The sequence below is a fragment of the Miniopterus schreibersii genome (genome assembly GCF_964146895.1).
Source record: "Miniopterus schreibersii genome assembly, contig: HAP1_SCAFFOLD_76, whole genome shotgun sequence".
Classification (NCBI taxonomy): domain Eukaryota; kingdom Metazoa; phylum Chordata; class Mammalia; order Chiroptera; family Miniopteridae; genus Miniopterus; species Miniopterus schreibersii.
The window spans coordinates 292,957-303,069 of NW_027669818.1; the positions used below are offsets into that span (position 1 = coordinate 292,957).

Below are 10,113 nucleotides of genomic sequence, written 5' to 3' on the forward strand. Positions count from 1 at the left end.
ATCAACTGCTGAGGGATAAACCACACATGGTGCATCTGCACAATGGACGACACACAGAGAGGACTATAGCGCTCACACATGTGATGACATGGTGGGTCCTAGCAAACATTATGCTAAATGAAAGAAGCCAGCCACAAAATGCTACATTTTGTATAATTCTATAAAATGTCCAGGAAAGGCAAATCCACAAAGGCCAAAAGCCTACAAAGCAGATGCCTGAGTTTGGGAATGAGACTGACTGCACATTATGCACAAGGGATCTTTTTAAGATGAGAGAAATTTTAAAAACTGGATTGTGGTGGCCCTGACCAGTGTGGCTCAGTTGGGTAGAGCGTCGTCCCATGAACTAAAAGGTTGCTGGTTCAATTTCCATTCAGGGCACATGCCCGAATTCCAAACTCGATCCCTAATAGGAGGCATCCAGGAGACAGCAGATCAATGTTCTGCTCTCACATTGATGTTTCTCTTTCTCTCTCGGTCTCCCTTCCAGTCTCTCTAAAAAAATCAATAAAATATTTTTAAAAAAACTTGGACTGTGATGATGGCTGCACTCTTCTGTAAATTTACTAAAAGTTGTTTAATTTTACACTTAAACATCTCAACTTTACGGTATGCATATTATTGCAATAAAGCTGGGAATGAATAAAGGGAGGGAGGGAGGGAGAAAGGGAGGGGGGAGGGGGAGAGGGAGGGAGGGAGAAAGGGAGGGGGAGGGGCGAGGGAGGGAGGGAGAAAGGGAGGGGGAGGGGGGAGGGAGGGAGGGGGGGAGGGAGGGAGGGAGGATGAACGAGCAGCCCTACATTTATGCAGAATCAATGGGAATATGCACTTACCTTTAACCGGAGATGGGACTCTACTAAAAAGCACAAGAACTTTTGCCCACATAGGTCAGATGTAATGAACACTTTTGAGGCCTGTGAATTTTTCTCCCTGCAATAGATACATAAATGCAGTAACTGTCAGCACTGGTTCAAAAATCTACCAAGGTAACTATTAGAAGTATTAAAGTATTCTGTAAAAAAAACCTAAAAATTACATGGGCCAACCAATAATCTTGAAGACCCAAAAACACTTCTAGGATTTCAATTTCATGATGCTGAGATTGCTTTCAGCTACTTGAGTCTGAGTCCACTCCACAGCTTTTGGGGGATGAAAATCACAATAAATTTAATCAACATTAATGCACTTTCTACTTCCATAGTACAAAAGTCACCTGCTGCTCAAGTAACACAGATGTGAATTCCTATCCCTTCAGGGAATTGGACCTTCCCCAGCATGCCCTTCCTATCTCTCCTGCCTCTCAGATTGGGTTCTACTTCTTTTCTCTTTGTCAATCCATACCTCTAACTGCCAAAGATGTCTTCCTAGAATGGTGCAGAACACCAGAAATCTGTAAAATAGGGATCTGCAGTATATTCAACTTACCAATAGGTCTTAAAAGGTTGGAATTTTTTATTTTATATATGAGGACCGAAACAGAGAATCTGCTTGAACAGTGTATTCTCACCTCTACTTTCTTCGAAAGCCCCTCTAAGAACTTGCATTTGCCTCCGTCTCACAGACAAGAGGCTCAGCCCCTGACTGTCTGATAAACATTGCCTTCTTTCTCCCCAGGCCAACCTCTCCACCTGTGCTCCTTGCTGGTTCCTTACCCATCGGCCATTTCCTCTCCTCTGTATGTTCAATGCTTTCCCTGCTTTGGGTATGCTCCTTAAAAGCTACTCTCTCATATTAAGATAAAAGTCTTAAAATATGAAGATGGGCTATTAGATGACAGGAAGGACTTACTGTTAATTCACTAGGTGTAACAATGGTATTGTGGTTGGGTAAGGAATTGTCCTTATGTTTTAGACACACACATGGAGGTACTTAGTCATCAAGACAAACTTTCTGTAAGTTGGTCAGCATAAACAAAGCTCTCCCTTGACCCAAAGACTCTGTATGGCTGGTTGTGTATCCTCACTGCCATTCAAAGGCAATCTCCTTAAAACAGTGCCTACGTCTATGTTCACTTCCTCAGCCCCACTTACTTCCTCCACCCCATTCAACTCTACCACCTTGCTCCCCAAGTGTTCTAGCCAAGGTCACTGGTGAAATCACTGCCCTCCAGGTATCTCTTAAGCCACACTTCACCAACAACAAGCAATATTGGCACTTTCTTTGTAAAGCCTCTTTTCTTGGGTTCCATGACATTTCCTGCTGCTTCTCCCACCTGACCTCTCTTGCTTTGCTCTCTGCAACAACTCTCTCTTTTCTTTTTTTCACCTCCAAAAGTTTAAGTCTCTAAGCCTTCAGTCCCTAGCCCTCTTCTGATTCCACATCACCAGGTTTTAACTATATGGAGGTCACAGACCCACTTTGAGACTCTAATGAATGTGAAACTCTATCCTTAGGAAAAGGCCTACACACTACACATACACACAACTACTATGCACAGTTCTAGGGGTTTACCAGACCTTCTGCAACCACAACCTCATCCGCAGACCCCCAGTAACCTGACCCCTACAAGCAGCCTCCATCCCCAGTAGGGGGTGTGCAGGAGGCAGCCTGCCAATCAATGACTCTCACCATTGATGTTTTTTTCTCTCTCTCTCTCTGAAATCAATAAAAACATATATATATATATTTTTAAAAAAAAAAAAAAAAAAAAAAAAGCTTCCTACAGCTCTTATCAAAGGGAACAGCCCTAAAGGGAATCTCTTTCTGAGTATCTCCTCTTTCTCACCTCTTTCTCTCCCCACTGGCACAAGCAGCGTGAACACATCTGTGGTTTCCTGAACATTCCAAACACTCCTCCTTCTGAACTTCTGTTCTGATGCCCTCTGACCACTGTGCCTTCTCCATCTTTCCAAAGCCCTACGTGCAGAATAGGGACTGTCTCCTGTGTCACCAACCTTCCATGTCTGAGGACATGGACAGTGACTAATCTGCCTGCTAACCGACAGCCACTAGCACACACACTGAGACTGGCAGAATTAAAAAATGCATAGTTAACGAGAACATAAAAAGAGAAAGGTCACACAGAACAGAGATCTGAACTGTGTTTCCTAAAAGGAACAGCCAACACTCAACTAACATAAATTTTTTTTTTAATGTTTTTTAACTGCCAATAATAAAAAAAAATCTTTAATGTGTTGTTCAGTTATAGCCAATGTTTTCAAATGATGCTGTTTTGCTGTGCCCACCAAACATCAGAAAATGAGGAAGCATTTTCCAAAGGGAGACTTTTGGTTCTGAATTTCTATAAACCTTGCTGCCTTTTTTGCCCCTGTGTTTTCTCAGAGGTGCTTTCATATCCCTACATTCCTTGGTCTGTATCTGATTCTTGTGAACTCAGCAAAGATTCTTGAGCAGTGCTAGGATTTAAAAGGGGCCTTAAATAGCTGAATATAACATAGCCTCCTACTTGAAGGGGCTTAGGGTTCAGACAGTATGGATAAAACAAGCACATTATATCTATGGCAGAAATATAAATTATGGAAGACATGAGCATGGCCCAGTGTGGTGTTGGGAATTTGGAACTAAAATGACAGCACACCTATTTGGGGAAGATTGCAGAGAACTTTGTGGAGGAAAAAAGAACATTTGAGATGGGCTTTGAATGACAGTGTGTCATGGCTTGGTAATAAATGCTTAGTGAATGTCTAAAAAAAAAAAAAAAAGTTACCAAAACCCCAAGTTCCCTACTCTACAGAAATTAGTTGGTTCTCCCTATACCATCAAACACCTCCATCTGAGAGATTATCACTAAGTTAAATAAATAACAAAAAATTTATTTTTAGGATCACTTTAACATAATTTATCACCTCTACTGAAAAAGAGGTGACTTCAATACATGTCTATATGTTTTTAAAAGTATTAATAACTGAATATACTAAGAGAGAGTTTAAGCAAAATACCAAGTATGTTCTAAAACTTTTAGCAACATTTTTCTTTCAATATAAAAATATGTACTCCAAACCTTGTATTAGTAATCGCCTCTGTCCATAAATGGTCAATACAAAGTTTACGGACAATTCGCTCAGTTTCTGGTGCAAGAAGACAGCTATTTGAATTACCATCTACAGAACGAGAAATACTGTGTCTCCATGGAGATTGATTATGTCTTGAAAGGTTGAAGCTTTGCACCCTGGTGAAAGAGTGGACTCCTAAGGCAGGGGAATGATCACAACTACAAAACAAACAGAGAGAGAGCATCACAACCAATATAAAAATATTTCTGCAACCAATATTCATCAAACTGCTGCCACTTAGTATAAATGAGATAACCAATTTTATGACAAACTCAGGCAGCCTCCAAATATGACTCCTTGAAAAAGATAACAGTACAGACCTGGAAGTCTTACTAATACAACTGGAGTAACAGCTATCTTCCCCATAAGCTACCCAAGGGCAAGCTACAGAAATTTCAAATCCCTCAAATCTAAGAGAAAGTTTCAAAAAGGTTATCTTCTTCTTGGGCTATCTTGGTAAAACTAGGAAACACCCCACACTGGATTCTCACATTAGAGCCATCATGTTGTAGATATAAGGAGAGCGAGAGTGCAGACGGGGAGAGGAGGTGGAGGGACTCTGACTGTGGATGTAAGGGAGCTACTCAGGGCCACATTCTGAGGAGTTCACCCAGGTTCAGAGAATTTTAAAACAGCATTCTCCTCAAGACAAAATGATAAGGGAGAAAAGATAATAATTAGATAAAAAGGGCAATTTCCTTGTGAAACTTACAGGTAGATTCGAGTTGTTACGGACACAATCTTTCTTTTTCCCTAAGAAGCTCTATTTCACAAAAATATTCCAAGGGTTTCAGTATTAACTACCGTTTATCCTTACATCTGCTTTGACTCTCTGGAGAACCCACACAGAATGTAGACTCTGAACAGTGTCATAGGTCATTACAATGGAGGGGTCAGTGCTGAGATAAACTATTTTCGTTGTATGATCTACAACATATCGCACCCGTGATGAACCAAAAAGACCTTAGAGATAAAATAGAAATGATCAGATTTTGAACAATGGACTTGACAAAACTTTCTTTATAAAAAGACTTCTTGCAATTCCTAAAGATCAAGAGAAACCAGGCCAATGAAGGCACAATATCCACTAATATATTAATTCATTAACCCTGTATTGTTAATAAATGTACTTTGGACATCAACTTCTTCAGAATACACTAAAGATGAGAGTGCTACCAGTTTCAATTTCACATACACGATTTTAAAAGGTGAAGATGTGTGCTGATCCACCATCAAATTTATGAGCCATGGGTAAAGGATCCACAACTCCAATAACCAACTTATTTACCCATTTCAATAAACTATTCTTCAAATTTTGACTTCCTTTACTGGTTCTCTTCTTCTGTATGAAGTCTGTCCTCTATAATAACCATTCGAACAGTGCTGAATAGTACACCTGTTCCTGCTTTACTGACTATACACGCAAAATAAGGCTTTCCTAGTGAGCTCAGTTTCTCCCTCTATAGTACCATGAATTGACTTCTCTGTCCCTATCTGACAACCTCCTAAATGTACCCCTTTTAGTTAAATTAGAAAATAAAAATATACAATTATTTTATAAAACTAAGTATTTCATTAAAAAACTTAAAATCACTCATAATCCCACCATCTCAAAATAGCCACTTCTTAGGTCTTTACAAAATCAAAATTGATTTGTATTGTTTTATATCCTACTTAACATTATGAATAAGCAATTCCTAAGGTTATTAAATGTTATTCAAAAACATGATCAATAATGGCCACATACAATTCAGTCACAGGTGCTAACATGTTTATTTAGTTTGTCTATAACAGTTAGCAATATAATATAGAATTATCAAACTATTTTCTGTAAAAGACCAAAGAGTGATAACTAGTTTAGGCTTTGTGGACCACATACTGACTCTGCTGCATAATCTTTTCTGTTGTTTTCTACACCCTTTAAAAAGGCAAAAAACAATCTCAGCTCTTAGGCCTTACAGGCTATGGTTTGCAAGCCCTGCCATAGAAGACAAACACCTCTGTGATATTTCAGAATATGTGCTTGGGATAAAGTCCTAAAAGTAAGAGTAAAACATGAATTTTTTTTAGCTTTCTATCCTTGTTAGCCACGATTATCTATCATATTTGGCCACAATGAAAATTTTAAAATACACATCCAAAAATACCTGAAGCAAATATTAAAAGTTCTGAGCCCTAGGAAATCAGGGTATTCTGAGCAGGGAAAATGAAATATTAACATTTACACAGTATAGGCCTAAGAATCTATTTCTTCAAAAAAAGTAACAAAGAATTTTAATTTGTCTAAGTATCATTCATTCACTTATGAATCACTGAGGAACAGAGTCCAGCAACTAGAAAACTACCCTCTCAAAAAGAAAACCTCTATACTTTCTACATACTGTTTTTCACAGTCTCTTCTACTTCATTCCTCGAAATCCCTCTTATGCAAGAGATTCTTCACATACACACACCCAAGGGAATGAATGCAGCCCAGGGAATAGCAGAACCAATGGGGTAATGGGCATAAGGTACTCTGTTTTTTGTAACTTCTCTTAGGAGCACTGTGTCTTTGGAAGCTAAGAGAGCAGTTTTGTCTCCTATACCTATTTACACAGGAGTGCATTTAAAAAGAAAAAAAAATTTCAAGTCAATAAAGAGGCTGCATGTTTTTAAGGAGTGGTTGAAAAAGGGAAAGGGGCAGGCCTTCTACCTAAACACAGAAAGAAATTAAAATCTGTAAGCAATTTTCTAAAAACATAGCATGACACTGTTAATGAGGCACTGTATGCCCCTGCCCTTCAGGGAGCTCATAACTGATTCCAGAGGCAGGAAAACATACCATCAACGAGCACCTACCATTTCTTGTGCTTCTAATGCCTACTAAGCCCCGTATCAAAGGTTACACACATTAGCTCATTGAATCCTTCATAAATTCTAAGAGTTGAGTGATAGTATTTCTTCTTCTTTTTTAATCCTCACACGAGAACCTTTGTCCATTTACTTTTTAGAGTGTGGAAACGAGGAAGGGGGCAGGGGGAGAGACATCAATATGAGAGACACTGTGCCAAACTGGCCAAGACAATGATAGTATTTCTGTAACAGATAATGAAACTAAAGCCAACAAAGCTCTAATGTTTTACTCAAAGCAGCACAAGATGGCAGAACAAGAACTGAGTATTGTTACCCTTAAGCCTTATGCTTGTTCAATTTTGCAACTTGTTGGGAAAAGCTGTAGATGGCTCAGTACCAAGTGAGGAGTAGAGCTCAAGAGTGTGCATCACTGAGATGAGGGAAAATGGCATAGGTCTACGTTGGTACCATGGAAATTATCATCATCTCACACTCATAGGGAAGCATTTTCACCTCAAAACAATACAAAAAAGCCCAAGTAATAATACTGTGAACTGAGTAAACTGGATACCTGGGTGGACCTGGAGGTACCTCATGTGCAGAACGGCTTCGTTCAAACAACAATCCATATCTGGTGGGTCAAACATTTGCAACGTGCCAGGTAAAAGGGTGGGAAAAACAGAAGTAAAGAAAGTTACTCTTTGTAACATGTTTTCAGGAAACAATATAGAACATTAAATGTTCTTCCAATTTAATAAGAGCTTCACAAAATAACATGACCATTAACTATAGCATTTTTAAAAAGTAATTCTAATGAGCAAATGTAAGACACAATCAAATCGAAGGAAAAATGCAATCTAAATTTCCTGCCAGAGTCAGCAAGTATCAGAAACAAAGTGACAATGTGATAAAACTTCAACATTAGCACTAGGTGTGAAAAAGGTGATGAGAAACAGGAAAAAGACGAATACTGTCATGTGCTTACTATAACCAAACTGATTTCCTATGAATCACTTCAGATGAAAAGAAACCTCAGAAAAGACTTCATAATTCACACCACTAAATTACTTTTTCTGCAAATGGAAAAATGGTAAGCACTAAATCTGCTAAATTTCATTACAGAAAAATTACATTCTTGATAAGACATAACACTAGCAAAACTTCTGAAATCAATTAATTCAAGAATATTCTCCAACCAAACACAAAAACATGGAAACACTCAAGTTTACCTGAAAACGTAAAGAAGCTATGTAATCCTTTCCTTCTATGCTATGCATGTTGATACATGAGTTTATGCATGTTGATACATGAGCTTTGCAATACACATATACATTTTTCTACTTCAGCACTACCTGCAAGAAAGGATATAAAAAGGTGTATGCTTTTTTCCCCCCTCACAAAATCCCAGCAATCACAAAATACACTTCCCAATAACACAAATTCTTTAATAAGCAATAAAAAATGCTTTGGCAAAACCACTATTATTAGAGGCTACCTATTTTGAACAAACAAACAAAAAAATGAGATACACATTTAGAATCAAAAAGTACAATAAAATTTCAAAAAGAAACTCACTGTAGGCTTTTTCAGACTTATCCTGTGATATAATGAAGTAACACCACAATGCCTAAAATTAAAACAAAATTCTTACCTAAGAAATTTGTATATAATTAATAACCTATTAATGAATGGTATCTAAATAATAATGACAACTACATAAAAACTGTCTCCTCATCAGCTCAACACACGCACATGGGAACAAAAAAGAGCAAAATTAAATAAAGTTAGACTAATTAATAATAATGTAAGGAAAGATAAACTATGTGTGCAATAAATTTTATGAAAAAGGAAGGCTTCTGTGTAGTAGATAAAAATCTACAAATGTGACCTCAAACAGTGGATCGACCTGTATTAGACTGTATGTCCTATATAAAACTAAAGATTATCAGAAGAGCTATTTTATAATCTCCAGACTTACTTAATGGTCTTATCATTCTTAGACATTCCTAGGCTCACTTTAGAAAAATATTTAGAGAAACTAACCTTTCCCTTCCACCTTACAAAATATAAACTGGGAGATGCCATTCACTTTCACTGGCATGCCTGACAAGCAATTACTAAAGTTATTTCATGGCATTTTATGGGGGGTTTTTAATTGTGGTTAAAGATACATAACATAAAATTTACCATTTTAACCATTTAGGTGTACAAATTCAGTAGCATTAAGTACATTCACGAAGTTGTGCAACCTGTTTGCTATCCATTTCCAGAACTTTTGACTGGCTGAAAATACTAATAAAATAATAAAAGTCTTTTAAACATTGATTCCTCTCTAGAAGAGTTCTGATCGATGATTTAATGGACCACTTTGTCTCATTCCCTGGAGACTCCTCCACCAGGAAACAGTAACCTTCTCTAGAAGGACAAGCACAGTAAAAGGCAATGCAAATGAACATCGCACTTGGTTTCTAACAAGTAACAGCAGTCTGACACTGGGTAGTTTACCTAACCCTTCTCAGGGTTACATCTGGTTCCCAGCCATATATAACCAACACCCTTACCTCCTGAGGACCAGATGGCTTATACCATGGAAAGGGATTTGCCCAAAGTAGTTTAGCTGGTTCCATAATCGCCTATGCTATGGTTTACAGACAGAATTAACCTAGTTATTGCTAGAAGTAGGACACTTTGGCCCTGTAGCTTCTTTGAGCATCCATCCTTCAGCATCCTCCAGCTTAGATCAAGGACCCTGAGCTGAAAACCACAGGGAGCAAGTGGTCACCTCCCTGTGAGGAAGGGGCCTGTAACAGGGCCAACTTAAAGTCCACGGGTGCTGGTTGATCCCGAGTTTACAAGAATGAACCCAAAACCTAAAGACCTTCTATGGGCTCTTACTGAAGGCTGTTGCTGTCAATCAGTTTCTAAGACATCCCGACATATTCATTCTTTGGATGAGATACTTGAGGTTCCTGTCCTTCCCCAACAAATCCCCTACTGTCTGGATCGCCCCCTTTCCAATAGTTGCGTAACAAATGACCACAACGAGTGGCTTAAAACATTTACTACCTCACAGTCACCCCGGGTGATACGTCCAGCTTGGTTTTACCTGGTTCTCTGCAGGGGTCTAATACAGCTGAAATACAGGGGTGTCCGGCCGGCTCGTACTGGAGGGTCTATGTCAGAAGCCACCTCCAAGATCCTGAGCTGTGGGCGGGGTTCAGCTACCCGTGGGAACTGAGGTCGGCACTGCTGGACCTGACGACTGCCC

The 10,113-nt window shown here is 38.8% G+C and overlaps 1 long non-coding RNA gene across 1 annotated transcript; it reads right to left on the reverse strand.

The window, feature by feature from the left end:
- Nucleotides 1-849: 849 nt before the first annotated feature.
- LOC308552033 lies at nt 850-7,477 on the reverse strand. Its single transcript, XR_013998093.1, has 4 exons — nt 7,417-7,477; nt 4,831-4,976; nt 3,962-4,171; nt 850-930 (listed from the first exon to the last, which is right to left on the reverse strand). It is a non-coding gene; the product is annotated as an uncharacterized lncRNA (long non-coding RNA).
- Nucleotides 7,478-10,113: the final 2,636 nt, after the last annotated feature.